Source organism: Pelobates fuscus, chromosome 10, assembly GCF_036172605.1.
Source record: "Pelobates fuscus isolate aPelFus1 chromosome 10, aPelFus1.pri, whole genome shotgun sequence".
NCBI lineage: Eukaryota > Metazoa > Chordata > Amphibia > Anura > Pelobatidae > Pelobates > Pelobates fuscus.
The window spans coordinates 24,755,446-24,770,224 of NC_086326.1; the positions used below are offsets into that span (position 1 = coordinate 24,755,446).

Here is a 14,779-nt window from a genome sequence, read left to right on the forward strand (position 1 = left end):
GCGTCTCTCTATAAGAAGCCTTGCCTTCTACTTTGAATGAGTGAGGAATGTCGGGCAGTCGAGTGGTTGCAATTAAGAATTTCTATAAAAATGCTGAATTCTCTTGAATTTGGAACTTTTCTAAAATAAAACACAACAGACCTTCTGTTAACACCTTAAACATTTCAGCTCGCTGGCGTGCTTTAGAGTACTGGAGTGTTCCTTTAATCAAATACAGAACAATGTTTTCTACCTCCATCTTTATTTTACTTTATCCTTTCTAGCTTTTTGTTAAACTTTCCTATGCTCTTCTGTGATGTATCAAGTTACACAGCACTGCCAGACTTAATAGGCAGCATTACTGTCCTCTGAATCATGAATCACTGTCTGCTGTTTTCACTTACAAGTCCTGTTTTGTTTAAAGGGAAACTTCGGTCACCATAACTTAATCTAAATGAAGTTGTTATGGTGCCAAGAGGCCCTCGGGCAAACGCTTACCGTTTTATCAATGGGGAGCTACTGATTTGGCTTAGAGTGTGAGCTGACAGCTCTAGCCCATCAATGGCATCCCTGCCGACTCCAGTCATTAATGTGACATCCAAAGTGACAGAATAGTTTATCTGAAATCCTGTGAATGCTGTTTTTTTTTTTGGGGGGGGATTTTTTTTTTTTATATTATTTATTATTATTATTATTATTATTATTATTATTTATTATTAGCATTCATTAGAGCTTTCAAACGGGTGAGCATCCACTACTCTCTCTCAGGAATGTGGACAAATGGGTTCTTATCTTTTTTTTCAAAGAAATTTTTTTTCCCTGCTGTTTTGTGTTAGTTGTGCATGTTAAAGCTGTATTCCTGGCACTATCACTCCCCCACCCCTGTGTTTAATACAGGGTTAAAAATCCTTCTATTTATTTTCCTTCTCCCAGTGCCAATGTTTTTCAACACTGGGTCGACTCTTTGCCTCCTCCGACGTTCCGCGATGAGAGAGCGCGAATCCGCACGTTCATTAGATACCACTATAGGAAAGCATTTAATTAATGCTGGAAATAGTTGATGCTGGATGTCCTCGTGAGGACGTTTAGGGTCAGATACCGGAGCAAAAGTAAGTTCCGATCGAGCAAGTGCCTTTAGTGGCTGTCTGGAAGACTGGTACACTGGAGCCAGACTTAGTGCTCCATTGTAAACATTGCCGTTTCTCTGGAAGTGTAGATGCAGCATTAAGTGCAAAAGGGACAATGCACCCAGACCACTTCAATGAGCTGAAGTGGTCTTGGTGCCTGTAATTGTATTACTGAAAATGATCATGTTAATCTTTCTTTGGTCAGCAGCACTTTTTTTTTTCAAATTTTTTAAATATTTTAAAGGGACACTGTAGGCAATGATATAGTACTTGAATTTCATTGGCACTGCAGCAACATTCAGATGTTCGTGTCTTTATTCCCATTACTTCATAGTGATTGGGTTATTTTTAAATTCCTCCTCTAGCACCACAAACCATTTCATCCGAAAAAAAAAAAAAAAAAAAATGTGGTCAGCCAAATTGTGACCATGTGCATGTAAGCTCATTGAGCAGGGCCCTCCACCTCTCTGTTCCTGTATGTCAAATTGTCTGATTACAATTACATGTCTGTTAGTCCACCCACCGTACAGCGCTACGGAATGTGATGGCGCTATATAAATAATAAAATGTGGTGCGTTGGCTCCCATGAATTTCGCTTATGGGGAAAAAAAATTGGAAAGATGGATCAAAGGGTGTGAAAATGGGCAAGTCTGTGTATTCGAAAATTATGTACATCATTTATATTTATATATTGTGCTGTACACGAATAGGTGCATCTTCCCAGCATTTGTTTCACTGTGAATAGAATCAACATTTAATGCCTGTCCCTAGACATCTATTTTTATTCTCCCACATAATCTCTCAAATCACGAAACAAGCAAACCTGCTCGTCACCTATACGTCTAATTTTTAAAAAGTCAGGATTGTTCACGGTTTAATTATACCAAAGTAAAACTGGAACTGCAAAACTGAGGCAGTCTGTTAAGATTAGTGAATAACCCTACAGAAAGGGAAAAAGCATGTAATTAATATTGGACTTGTGGTTGTACTGATCTATTTTTGTTTGGCAACAGTGTTCTTCCTGATTTTCATCTCCATCCCTACCCCCCTCCATTGCTTTATATCTATGTTTTTTGGTGTTTTCTTCAGCACGCCTATATTTCGAGAACACATTTCAGGTTTGCTTCGAGTAAATGTTGATTTGTTTATCTACATTCTATAATGTAAAGAGCAGAATCCGTTCTTCCAATCATGCTGTGTCTCAGCAGGTATCAGGTGATTCTCAAACCAGCATTTATTTTTGTTTTTGTACATCAGGTGTTACATCAAAATTTAAATAAGTTAAGTATGACTGTCTAATTTGTAATCCCTTTTTAATGTTTGTTTTCCCTCAAACCATTTGATAAAGATGGGGTGGTGAAATTTAAAAAAAAAAAAAAAATACTTTTTATTTTTTTGGAAATATAGGCTATGCGTGCGGTTTTGATGTTGTTTTAGAAGGAGTGTACAAAACTGTCAGGATCGGGACAGGGATCCAACACGCAGAGTACAAAGAGTGGAAAGGTACGTATACCGGGCCTTAGAATGGCCGGACTAACGTACCGAGAGTAATAGAGAATAGTCAGAGACAAGCCGAGGTCGAGGGAACGAGAAGACAGATGAGCGAGAGACAAGCCGGGTCAAGGGAGAACAGAGAAGCAGGGAAGTACAACAAGCCGAGTCAAAACCAAATAGAGCAAACTAGAATACCAGAGCACTGAGTGACTAGACAAGCTAGAACCACGACAGGGCAATGAGCTGAAGAGAGAAGTAAGCTTAAATACCCTGGCTCCGGATGGTAAGCACGCCTCTGACAAGTGCCGATTGGATATCGGACACTTGAGTGGCAGGTCGCTCGATATAGCGTCATGACGTCACGTATTGAGCGTCCTGCTAGAAAAGGACGTGGATTCCTCGCGGCCGGTGTTTAAGTGGCTGGATGAACCGCGAGGAACGGAGGGAACAGCTCGCCTGGACGGATAAACCACCAAGTCTCTACCTCCCTTAGAGGTAGAGGCCTCAGGTACCCTGACAGTACCCCCCCTCTCAGATACGCCCACCGGGCGGAAGGAACCGGGGCGAGATGGGAAGCGGAGGTGAAATGCTCTGCGAAGGCGAGAAGCATGAACGTCCTCCTGAGGTACCCAACTCCTCTCCTCAGGACCATATCCCCTCCAGTTGACCAGATATTGCAATTTTCCCCTTGAAATTCTGGAATCAACGATGGAGCTGACCTCGTACTCCTCCCGACCCTCCACCTGAACAGGACGAGGCGAGGAGACCTTAGAGGAGAATTTGTTGCAAATAAGAGGTTTCAACAAGGAGACATGAAAAGAGTTAGGCATGCGTAAGGCAGGTGGCAGAGCAAGGCGATACGCAACCGGATTGATACGAGTGAGAACCCTGTAAGGACCTATGTAGCGAGGAGCAAATTTCATAGATGGAACTTTTAGTCGAATGTTCTTAGTACTTAACCATACCCTATCCCCAGGAACAAAAACAGGAGCCGCTCTTCTATGCTTGTCAGCGTGTTTCTTGAACAACGAGTGTGACGAAGTGCCCTTCGCCACTTTGTCCTGGAGAGGCCTGCTTGCCTGCCTCCTCCCCTGCGACTATGGTCCTGGACTATATTGCACTGTAAACCCTGTATTCAGGCATATGGACTTGTATTCGACTGTCTTTTTCCCTTTATCTATGCTGTAGGTTTGGACTACTAATATAACCTAACAGCCAGGAGATTTAGGCGAATATATTGCATAAGAATCACATTACTGGAGAATACAGCCGTTCGCATGATTTCATGCGAATTCTTTGTGCTCTGAATAGGTGGCCGCCATTTCGGGACTTTTCCACGTGTTCGCGGCCATCTTGCGTGCGAACAGCGGTGTTTGCCTGTGAACGCATGGAACTGAAATCGGCAGCGCAAACAGGCGAATACCGCTAAGACCTCCAGACATCCAGAACTTCGCACGGAAACTACCGAACGACCGGCCGTTCGGTAGTTATACTTAACTTAGTATGGGGATTCTAGCGAACACAAAGATGCGAATGGATGGCAAGAATTTCGTCTATTTTACCGTGCGAACGGAGACCGACCGCAAGGCCAAAACTCATGGAACTATTTTCGGCTAGTTGGTCTGTGCGGTCGGTCAAAACTTTGGAGCCCTGTATCTCCCGAACCATCCATCCGAATGGGCTGATTTTTGGACAGACTGTTCCCCTGAACAAGGGCTATTTGGGGATACCAGATTTAAAGCTGTACCCCCTGTTTTTGGGGTACATCCAGAAACTGGGTAAAATAATGTATGTTTTAATTGGGTTATGTGCTTATCTGAGGGGAGGAGACGTGGGGGTGTTACCATGCATGTGATTGGTCAATTTCATCCTCCCCCTGGGAGTGTCCTGTATGTACCTGATCCTAATAAAAAGCAGGCTGGGTGTTCCAGTCCTGAGACCTCTTCTGACCCTCAATACGTAGCCTTGTCTCGTTATTGGAGGGAACTGCTATATCACACTGGGGATTGCTATGCGCTGCATATTCCCCTGAGCTCTTAATCACTTAGCTCTTTTAAGAGCTTGTTCCGGATACGCTCTCCAGGAGGAGAGATCTTCCCCACACGTTCCTGAATGCTGAAGGTTCATTCCAGGGTGGACGGAAGACGGCGCGGCTCCAGTTAAGCTACGGCGGTTGTGGAGCCTGCGGTGGTTGTGGTGTCGTCTGCAGTGCTTGGAGACCTCTGAGAGCGCTAGGAGCATCCATCAACGGAGGGTACTCGGTCGGGGTACACGGAGCTCCGTTACAGTGGTGGCAGCGGTGGGATGGCGTCCTAGTGCGAGGAGAAGCAGCTCAGAGACACTGGTAACGTTTGGAGTTACAATTGAGGGCAACGCTAGCCATTGGGCAGCGCCCCTGGCTACAACAGGATGGCTTCCCTAGGGCGAGGAACAGCATCCTGGGAACACCCAGCAAAACTGGACTATTGGTATAGTCACGTACAGTTTGACGCTATGCTGAAGCGGCGGTTGGATATCTACGGGTCCCTTCTAACCGAGGAAATGGTACCAAGAATAAGGAGAGAACTGGCGGAGTATCTGCAGATGGAAGCAGAATATCGGGCAGTGAGGGCAAAGTATTCCGTCCCTGCGCCCCAACAACAGCGTGAGTTACAGGGGGCCGAAGGGGCCGTCCTTCCCCCCCAGCAGCCGTGTGTCCTACAGAGAGCAGAGACAGCTGGTCCCTCTCTACAGCAACAGGACCATGGTAAGGGAGTGGAGACAGGCGGTCTCCCTCTCCAGCGGCAGAGTGTACCCCAGGGGACCGAAGGTGCCGTCCTTCCCCCCCAGCAGCCGTGTGTCCTACAGAGAGCAGAGACAGTTGGTCCCTCTCTACAGCAACAGGACCATGGTAAGGGAGTGGAGACAGGCGGTCTCCCTCTCCAGCGGCAGTGTGTACCCCAGGGGGCCGAAGGTGCCGTCCTTCCCCCCCAGCAGCAGTATGTCCTACAGAGAGCAGAGACAGTTGGTCCCTCTCTACAGCAACAGGACCATGGTAAGGGAGTGGAGACAGGCGGTCTCCCTCTCCAGCGGCAGCCTGTGTTTCCAGGAAAGGAGCACAGCACCCCCTCTCCCCAGCGGCAGCTTCCCCCAACAAGGGGAGACACCAATCCTCCAGACGGCGCAGATGGGACCGTGGTCTCTGTGCCTGACCTACAGGGATGCTGGACAGCCTTTCCAGATCCCCAACTACCCTCACCGGGACACCCAGAGGAGGGGGTAAGTACAAATTCCCCTCCCCAGCTAACTCCTAGCGTGGCACCAGGGTTAACGGAGGCGATGCTAACCCCTCCTGACGTCCATGTTCCCTTGACTACTGAGCCGGACTATGGTCTCAGTACCCCAGCGGAAGAGCTGGCAGCTGGACAGAGCGCAGTCGGCCTCTGCCCTACCTTTGTCCCTGGTCCAGAGCCTGATGTCCTGCAGGCTACCCCAGCGGAAGAGCTGGCAGCTGGACAGAGCGCAGTCGGCCTCTGCCCTACCTTTGTCCCTGATCCAGAGCCTGATGTCCTGCAGGCTACCCCAGCAGAAGAGCTGGCATCTGGGCAGAGTGCAGTTGGCCTCTGCCCTTCAAGTACCCTCGGCATGTGGCCTCATTACCACAGCCAAATACCCAGGTGCAGTAACTGTGTGTTGTGGGTGGGCTGTTCCTGTACTTTGATGTTGTGGGGGGGCCACTCGGACATCGGTTTATTGTGGGTTGGTGGATCGACTAACGGAGGCACTGACCGACAGAAGGTCAGGTGCCTGGTTAGTCTTCCCCCCAAAGGGGAGATGTGTGACGAAGTGCCCTTCGCCACTTTGTCCTGGAGAGGCCTGCTTGCCTGCCTCCTCCCCTGCGACTATGGTCCTGGACTATATTGCACTGTAAACCCTGTATTCAGGCATATGGACTTGTATTCGACTGTCTTTTTCCCTTTATCTATGCTGTAGGTTTGGACTACTAATATAACCTAACAGCCAGGAGATTTAGGCGAATATATTGCATAAGAATCACATTACTGGAGAATACAGCCGTTCGCATGATTTCATGCGAATTCTTTGTGCTCTGAATAGGTGGCCGCCATTTCGGGACTTTTCCACGTGTTCGCGGCCATCTTGCGTGCGAACAGCGGTGTTTGCCTGTGAACGCATGGAACTGAAATCGGCAGCGCAAACAGGCGAATACCGCTAAGACCTCCAGACATCCAGAACTTCGCACGGAAACTACCGAACGACCGGCCGTTCGGTAGTTATACTTAACTTAGTATGGGGATTCTAGCGAACACAAAGATGCGAATGGATGGCAAGAATTTCGTCTATTTTACCGTGCGAACGGAGACCGACCGCAAGGCCAAAACTCATGGAACTATTTTCGGCTAGTTGGTCTGTGCGGTCGGTCAAAACTTTGGAGCCCTGTATCTCCCGAACCATCCATCCGAATGGGCTGATTTTTGGACAGACTGTTCCCCTGAACAAGGGCTATTTGGGGATACCAGATTTAAAGCTGTACCCCCTGTTTTTGGGGTACATCCAGAAACTGGGTAAAATAATGTATGTTTTAATTGGGTTATGTGCTTATCTGAGGGGAGGAGACGTGGGGGTGTTACCATGCATGTGATTGGTCAATTTCATCCTCCCCCTGGGAGTGTCCTGTATGTACCTGATCCTAATAAAAAGCAGGCTGGGTGTTCCAGTCCTGAGACCTCTTCTGACCCTCAATACGTAGCCTTGTCTCGTTATTGGAGGGAACTGCTATATCACACTGGGGATTGCTATGCGCTGCATATTCCCCTGAGCTCTTAATCACTTAGCTCTTTTAAGAGCTTGTTCCCGATACGCTCTCCAGGAGGAGAGATCTTCCCCACACGTTCCTGAATGCTGAAGGTTCATTCCAGGGTGGACGGAAGACGGCGCGGCTCCAGTTAAGCTACGGCGGTTGTGGAGCCTGCGGTGGTTGTGGTGTCGTCTGCAGTGCTTGGAGACCTCTGAGAGCGCTAGGAGCATCCATCAACGGAGGGTACTCGGTCGGGGTACACGGAGCTCCGTTACAACGAGGAACTATGTAACAGAATTTGCCGAGTCTGATCCCATAATTTCTTCAGGTTGGCGACATGATCATCAACCGACGGTATCCCCTGAGAAGAGGAAACCGAAGGAAAAATCGAAGGATGAAAGCCATAGTTCATGAAGAAAGGGCTAGAGCGAGTTGAATCGCAAACAAGGTTATTGTGTGCGAACTCCGCCCAAGGAATCAGACCGACCCAATCGTCCTGGTGTTCGGAAACAAAGCAACGCAGATACTGTTCGATCTTTTGATTGGTACGTTCAGCAGCTCCGTTAGACTGAGGGTGATAGGCCGAGGAGAAGTTCAATTTGATACCCATTTGAGAACAAAAGGATCTCCAGAAACGTGAGACAAATTGAGAGCCTCTATCAGAGACAATCTCCGAAGGAATCCCATGTAGGCGAAAAACCTCTCTTGCAAAAATCTCCGCCAATTCAGGAGAAGTCGGAAGTTTAGGTAATGGCACGAAATGGGCCATCTTAGTAAATCTATCCACCACCGTGAGAATAACAGTCTGTCTCTTGGAAGCAGGCAAATCAACGAATTAGTCTATGGACAAACAGGACCAAGGTTTCTCAGGAATGTCCAAGGGGTGTAACAGGCCACATGGAGATGCATGAGGTAGTTTAGTCTTGGCACAAGTTTCACAAGCTGCGACGAACTCCTCAATATCTTTTCGCAGTGAAGACCACCAGAAATCCTTGGATATCAAAGAGTATGTCTTGCGAATACCAGGATGACCAGCTATTTTACTTTCGTGAAAACATTGTAAGAGCTCCAGTTGAAGTTCAGGAGGAACAAAGTTTCTTCCCTCAGGAGTGTTTCCGGGAGCTAGATGTTGTGACTTCAAGATCTGGTCAAGTAGCGGAGAATGAATTTTGAGACTGGTATTAGCAATAATATTGCATTTGGGTACAATGGAGGACATAAGTGGTTCAACTGAAGCAGAGGGCTCATATTGGCGAGATAGCGCATCGGCTTTAGAATTCTTTGACCCAGGTCTGTAAGTCAGAACGTAATTGAAATGGGTAAGAAACAACGACCAACGAGCCTGCCTGGAGGACAACCGCTTAGCCTCTCCGATATAAGACAAATTTTTGTGGTCAGTTAGAATGGTAACAGGATGTAATGTACCTTCCAATAAATGTCTCCACTCTTTCAAAGCCTTGATAACCGCTAGTAATTCTCTGTCACCAATGTCATATCTGCTTTCAGTACCGGTCAATTTTTTAGAGAAAAATCCACATGGATGTAATGGTTTATCAACCCCCAACCTTTGAGATAGAACAGCACCTAAACCAGTCTCTGATGCGTCTACCTCAAGTAGAAAAGGCAGAGAAGTGTCGGGGTGAACTAAAATTGGAGCGGAAGCGAAAAGCTCCTTGAGGGTTTTGAACGCAAGGAGAGCTTCAGTAGTCCAATTCTTAGTATCAGCCCCCTGTTTGGTCATATTAGTGATAGGTGCGATAATGGAAGAATAGCCCTTAATAAAGCGCCTATAATAATTAGAAAAACCAATAAATCTCTGTACGGCTTTAAGACCTTTGGGTAAAGGCCACTCTAGAATGGATTGGAGCTTATCCGGATCCATCTTAAATCCCTCCCCAGAGATCACATAGCCGAGAAAGGTTACCTGGGTTTGATCAAAGCTACATTTCTCCAACTTGCAGTACAAGCCATGCTGGAGAAGCTTGTGCAAAACTCTCCTGACTTGCTTGTGATGAGTCTCAATCTCACTAGAATGAATGAGTATATCATCTAGGTATACAATGACGCAATCTTGCTGAAATTCCCTAAGAACCTCATTTATCAGATCCTGGAATACAGCTGGCGCATTGCATAACCCAAAAGGCATAACAGTATATTCATAGTGACCATATCGAGTATTGAATGCCGTCATCCACTCATGTCCCTGCTGGATTCTCACCAAGTTATATGCCCCTCTGAGGTCTAACTTGGTGAAAATTGTAGAGCCCTTCAAACGATCGAAGAGTTCGGTGATCAAGGGAATCGGGTAGGCATTTTTAATGGTTATCTTATTCAAGCCTCGATAATCAATACAAGGTCTCAAAGAACCATCTTTCTTTTTGACAAAAAAAAATCCAGCCCCGGCAGGGGAGGAGGACCTCCTGATGAATCCCTTGTCTAAATTCTCGTGAATATACTCCTCTAGAACTGAGTTCTCTTTAGTAGATAATGGGTATACATGACCTCTGGGAGGCATGGTACCAGGGAGTAGGTTAATTTTGCAATCAAAGGACCTGTGTGGGGGTAAGGTATCGGCTTTCTTTTTGTCAAATACTGCCTTTAAATCTAGATACTGAGGCGGAATTTGTGTCTCTGTAGGATTGTCAGAGGTAGTCGATGTGTTAGTTAATCCGAGAGGTAAGACCTTCCGCAAGCATTTTTCTTGACAATTCTTTCCCCACGAAACTATCTCCCCAGACTCCCAATTAATAATAGGGTTGTGTCTCCTCAACCAGGAGTACCCCAGGACTATGGGAATAGACGGAGAAGAAATGAGCATTAAGGATATATCCTCTTTATGTAGGATGCCAACAGTTAAGTTAATCGGTATGGTCTCATGGAAAATAACAGGCTCAAGTAACGGTCTACCATCGATGGCCTCAACAGCCAGTGGTGTCTCTTTTAACTGGGATGGGATAGCATGCTTGGCAACAAAACCCTGATCTATAAAGCTCTCAGCAGCTCCAGAATCGATTAGTGCCATAGTCTTTACTACTCCCTTCTCCCACCTCAAAGAAACGGGTAACAGAAGCCTGAACTCTTTGTAGTTGTGAATAGAGGACAAAGTAGAAACACCCAAGGCCTGTCCTCTAGAGAAACTTAGGTGCGAGCGTTTCCCGAACGATTAGGACAATTTAGGCGTAAATGTCCTCTGACTCCACAATACATACATAAACCCTCCCTTCTTCTGTACTGTCTCTCTCTCTCTGTGAGATGAGTACTGCCTATCTGCATAGGTTCAGAAATACGTAAGTCCTCGAACTCAGAATTTTGAAAGGTAGGCGCTAGTTTAAAGGAGGGTCTACGGTTCCTATCTCGAGTGTTCTGCCTCTCTCTTATGCGTTCATCAATACGAGATATAAAAGAAATTAAATCCTCCAAATTCTCAGGGAGTTCTCTAGTAGCGACCTCGTCAAGAATTACATCTGATAACCCATTCAGAAACACATCTATATAAGCCTGTTCGTTCCACTTAACTTCTGCCGCCAAGGACCTGAACTCTAGTGCATAGTCCACAAGTGTTCGATTGTCCTGTCTAAGGCGCAACAGTAATCTAGCTGCATTGACCTTTCTACCAGGAGGGTCAAAAGTTCTTCTAAACGCAGCTACAAAGGCATTATAATTATAGACTAGTGGATTATCATTCTCCCATAAAGGATTGGCCCATCTCAGAGCTTTCTCAATGAGTAAAGTAATAACAAATCCAACCTTCGCTCTATCTGTAGGATAAGAGCGGGGTTGTAATTCGAAATGGATGCTAATCTGGTTCAGAAAACCACGGCACTTCTCCGGTGACCCGCCATAGCGTACTGGTGGGGTAATACGGGAAGAAGCACCTACAGTGGCTACCTCTAGACCTGAGACTGCAGGAGAAATAGAAGGAGTACGTGTCTCCTCAGGTGGGTTACTAGCACGAGACAAAAGTGCCTGTAGTGCTAATGCCATCTGATCCATCCTATGTTCCATGGCGTCAAACCTGGGATCAGAAGAACCAAGCTGACTGTTTGTACCTGCAGGATCCATTGGCCCTGTCGTAATGTCAGGATCGGGACAGGGATCCAACACGCAGAGTACAAAGAGTGGAAAGGTACGTATACCGGGCCTTAGAATGGCCGGACTAACGTACCGAGAGTAATAGAGAATAGTCAGAGACAAGCCGAGGTCGAGGGAACGAGAAGACAGATGAGCGAGAGACAAGCCGGGTCAAGGGAGAACAGAGAAGCAGGGAAGTACAACAAGCCGAGTCAAAACCAAATAGAGCAAACTAGAATACCAGAGCACTGAGTGACTAGACAAGCTAGAACCACGACAGGGCAATGAGCTGAAGAGAGAAGTAAGCTTAAATACCCTGGCTCCGGATGGTAAGCACGCCTCTGACAAGTGCCGATTGGATATCGGACACTTGAGTGGCAGGTCGCTCGATATAGCGTCATGACGTCACGTATTGAGCGTCCTGCTAGAAAAGGACGTGGATTCCTCGCGGCCGGTGTTTAAGTGGCTGGATGAACCGCGAGGAACGGAGGGAACAGCTCGCCTGGACGGATAAACCACCAAGTCTCTACCTCCCTTAGAGGTAGAGGCCTCAGGTACCCTGACAAAAACTCAACTTGGTATAAAAATCACACCAGTGGTGAACAATACATAATGAAAAATGCAAGCACTTATTCAAATAGTAACCTGTGTAGGGGGGAGGGGACTCTGTGCCCTGTAAAGGATATGATTGTTGCTGTTTGTTTTTTTTTGTTTTATTTTTTTTTATAAACTCTAAGATTTATTTTTTCCTCTGACCTCCTTCATGTAGTATGTCTTTCCAAATGATTCCTAACTATTGTAGCTCTCCTGTTATTTCTATGGCAAGTCTCTCCCCCAAGCCACATCTACTATTGTGTCTCCTATTCCTCTTTCTCCCCATCCCTTAACCGTGGCCTTCTCCCCTATGTGTTTGCTAAATTACAGGGTTCAAAATTTCCACTTTCCACTAACCTTTAGTTACTCCGGCAAGTAGAAATTAATCACTGGTAACTTCTACAGACCCTCCAAATCATTCAGTGGCCAGTAAGATTTAAGACCTGGCTAGTAGTTGGTTACCGGTCATCCCAAAGTGGGTGTGATAAAAGACGAAAATGGCAGGGACTAAACAGAAGATCAGATAAAGAGATGGCAGGAATACACTGAAGATCTATACAGGAAGGATCTTAACAGCAGTGGTGACCTCAATCGTTGGTTCAATTAGATGGAACCAGAAATCATGGAGAGCGAAGTGAGATGAGGCCCTAGGATGCCTTGCAGATAACAAGGCTGCAGGAGTTGATGAAATCCCAATTGAACTATTCAAAATTCTGCAAGATGATGCTGTAAAAAAAAATTCTGCTTGCCTTATGTCAACATATTTGGAAAACCCAAGAGTGTCCAAAAGACTGGAAAAGGTCAGTCTACATCACAATGCCAAAGAGTACTCCAATTATTGAACAATTGCACTAATTTCACATGCCAGCAAGGTAATGCTTAAGATCCTACAAGCTCGACTCAAACAATATCTGGACCGGGACTTACCAGATGTACAAGCTGGGTTCCGCAGAGGACGAGGCACAAGAGATCAAATTGCCAATGTACGATGGATAATAGAGATCCAGAGAGTTCCAGAAAAACATCTACTTCTGCTTCATAGACTTCTAAAGCCTTTGACTGTGTGGATCACAACAACATGTAGCAAGTTCTTAAAGAGATGGGAGTACCAGATCCTCTCATCGGCCTCCTGAGGAATCTGTATGTGGACCAAGAAGCCACAGTCAGAATTGAACATGGGACAACAGAATAGTTCAAGATCGGGAAAGGAGGGCGACAAGGTTGTATATTGTCACCTCATTTATTTAACTTGTATGCGGAATACATAAGGCTGGGCTGGATGAATCCAAAGCTGGAATCAATATTGCTGTAAGAAATATCAACAACCTCCGATACGCGGATGATACTACTCTGATGGTTGAAAGTGAGGAAGAACTAAAGGACTTGTTGATGAGGGTAAAAGAAGAGCGTGCAAAAGCTGGCTTGCTGCTTTAACGTTAAAAATACTTAGATCATTGCAAATGGCAATCTTGGTTCCTGGCAAATAGATGGGGAAGAAGTGGAGGCAGTGACAGATTTTTATTTTCCTGGGAATCAAATCTCTTCAGATGGTGACTGTAGTCATTAAATTAAGATGTTTGCTTCTGGGGAGGAAAGCTATGGCAAGCTTGGACAAGCTGTAAAAACGAAAGATATATTATGCTAGATATATGCACAATCAGATTGAGAACTGGGGAATTTGGAGATTAGGAAGAACATCTTTAACTCTGTCATGTTCCTGAAAACATTCTTGAACATCGTTTGCAGGATGCATTATCTTGCTGAAAGAGGCAACTGCCATGAGGGAACACCATTGCCATTAATGGCAATGATGTGGTCTGCAACAATCTCTAGGCAGGTGGTACATGCCAAAGTAACAACCACATGAATGTCAGGACTCAAGGTTTCCCAGCAGAACTTTCTCCAGAGTATAACATTTGCATCTGCTGATGTGCATTCTGCTGCCATTTATTTCCCAGGTAAAAGACGCTCACGCACACACCCAACCTTCCACCTGATCTAAAAGAAAACATGATTCATCAGACCCGGCAACTTTCTTCTATTGCTCCATGGCCCAGTTCTGATGCTCACGTTCCCATTGAAGGTGCTTTTTGGCAGTGGACAGGGGTCCTCATGGGCACTCTGACAGGTCTACATCTTCTTGGCCCCATACACCGCAAACTGTGATGCACTATTTGTTATGGTCAGTTTTTCATCAATATGAATTACATTTGCTCTTCTGTGTGATCAGACTAGATGGGCAATCCTGCACTCCCCATGTGCATCAATGAGCCTTGGGCACCCGTGTCCTCGACATCAGTTCACATGTTGTCCTTCTTTGCACTATTTAAGGTAAGTACTAACCACTGCACACTGGAAACACTCCACAAGACTTGCCATTTTGGAGATGCCCTGACCCATTCGTCTAGCCATCACTATTTGGCCCTTGTCCGAGTCACTCAGATCTTTTCACTTGCCCATTTTTCCTGATCCCAACACATGAAATTCAAGAACTGACTGTTCATTTCCAGCCTAATATATCCCACCCCTTGATAGGTGTCTCTGTAAAGATATACACTTCGGCTGTCAGTTTAGATGTGTGTGTGTGTGTGTGTGTGTGTGTGTGTATAAATATATGCAGTATCTCACAAATGTGAGCACACCCCTCACAGTTTAGTAAATATTTCATTATATCTTTACATGGGCCAACACTGAATAAATGACACTCTGCTACAATGTA

At 45.9% G+C, this 14,779-nt stretch overlaps 1 protein-coding gene across 7 annotated transcripts in view; it reads left to right on the plus strand.

Annotated features, from left to right (window-relative positions):
• MYOF (myoferlin) overlaps positions 1-14,779 on the plus strand; it is a 135,890-nt gene that overhangs the window by 3,108 nt on the left and 118,003 nt on the right. The gene's annotated exons all lie outside the window — the stretch shown is intronic.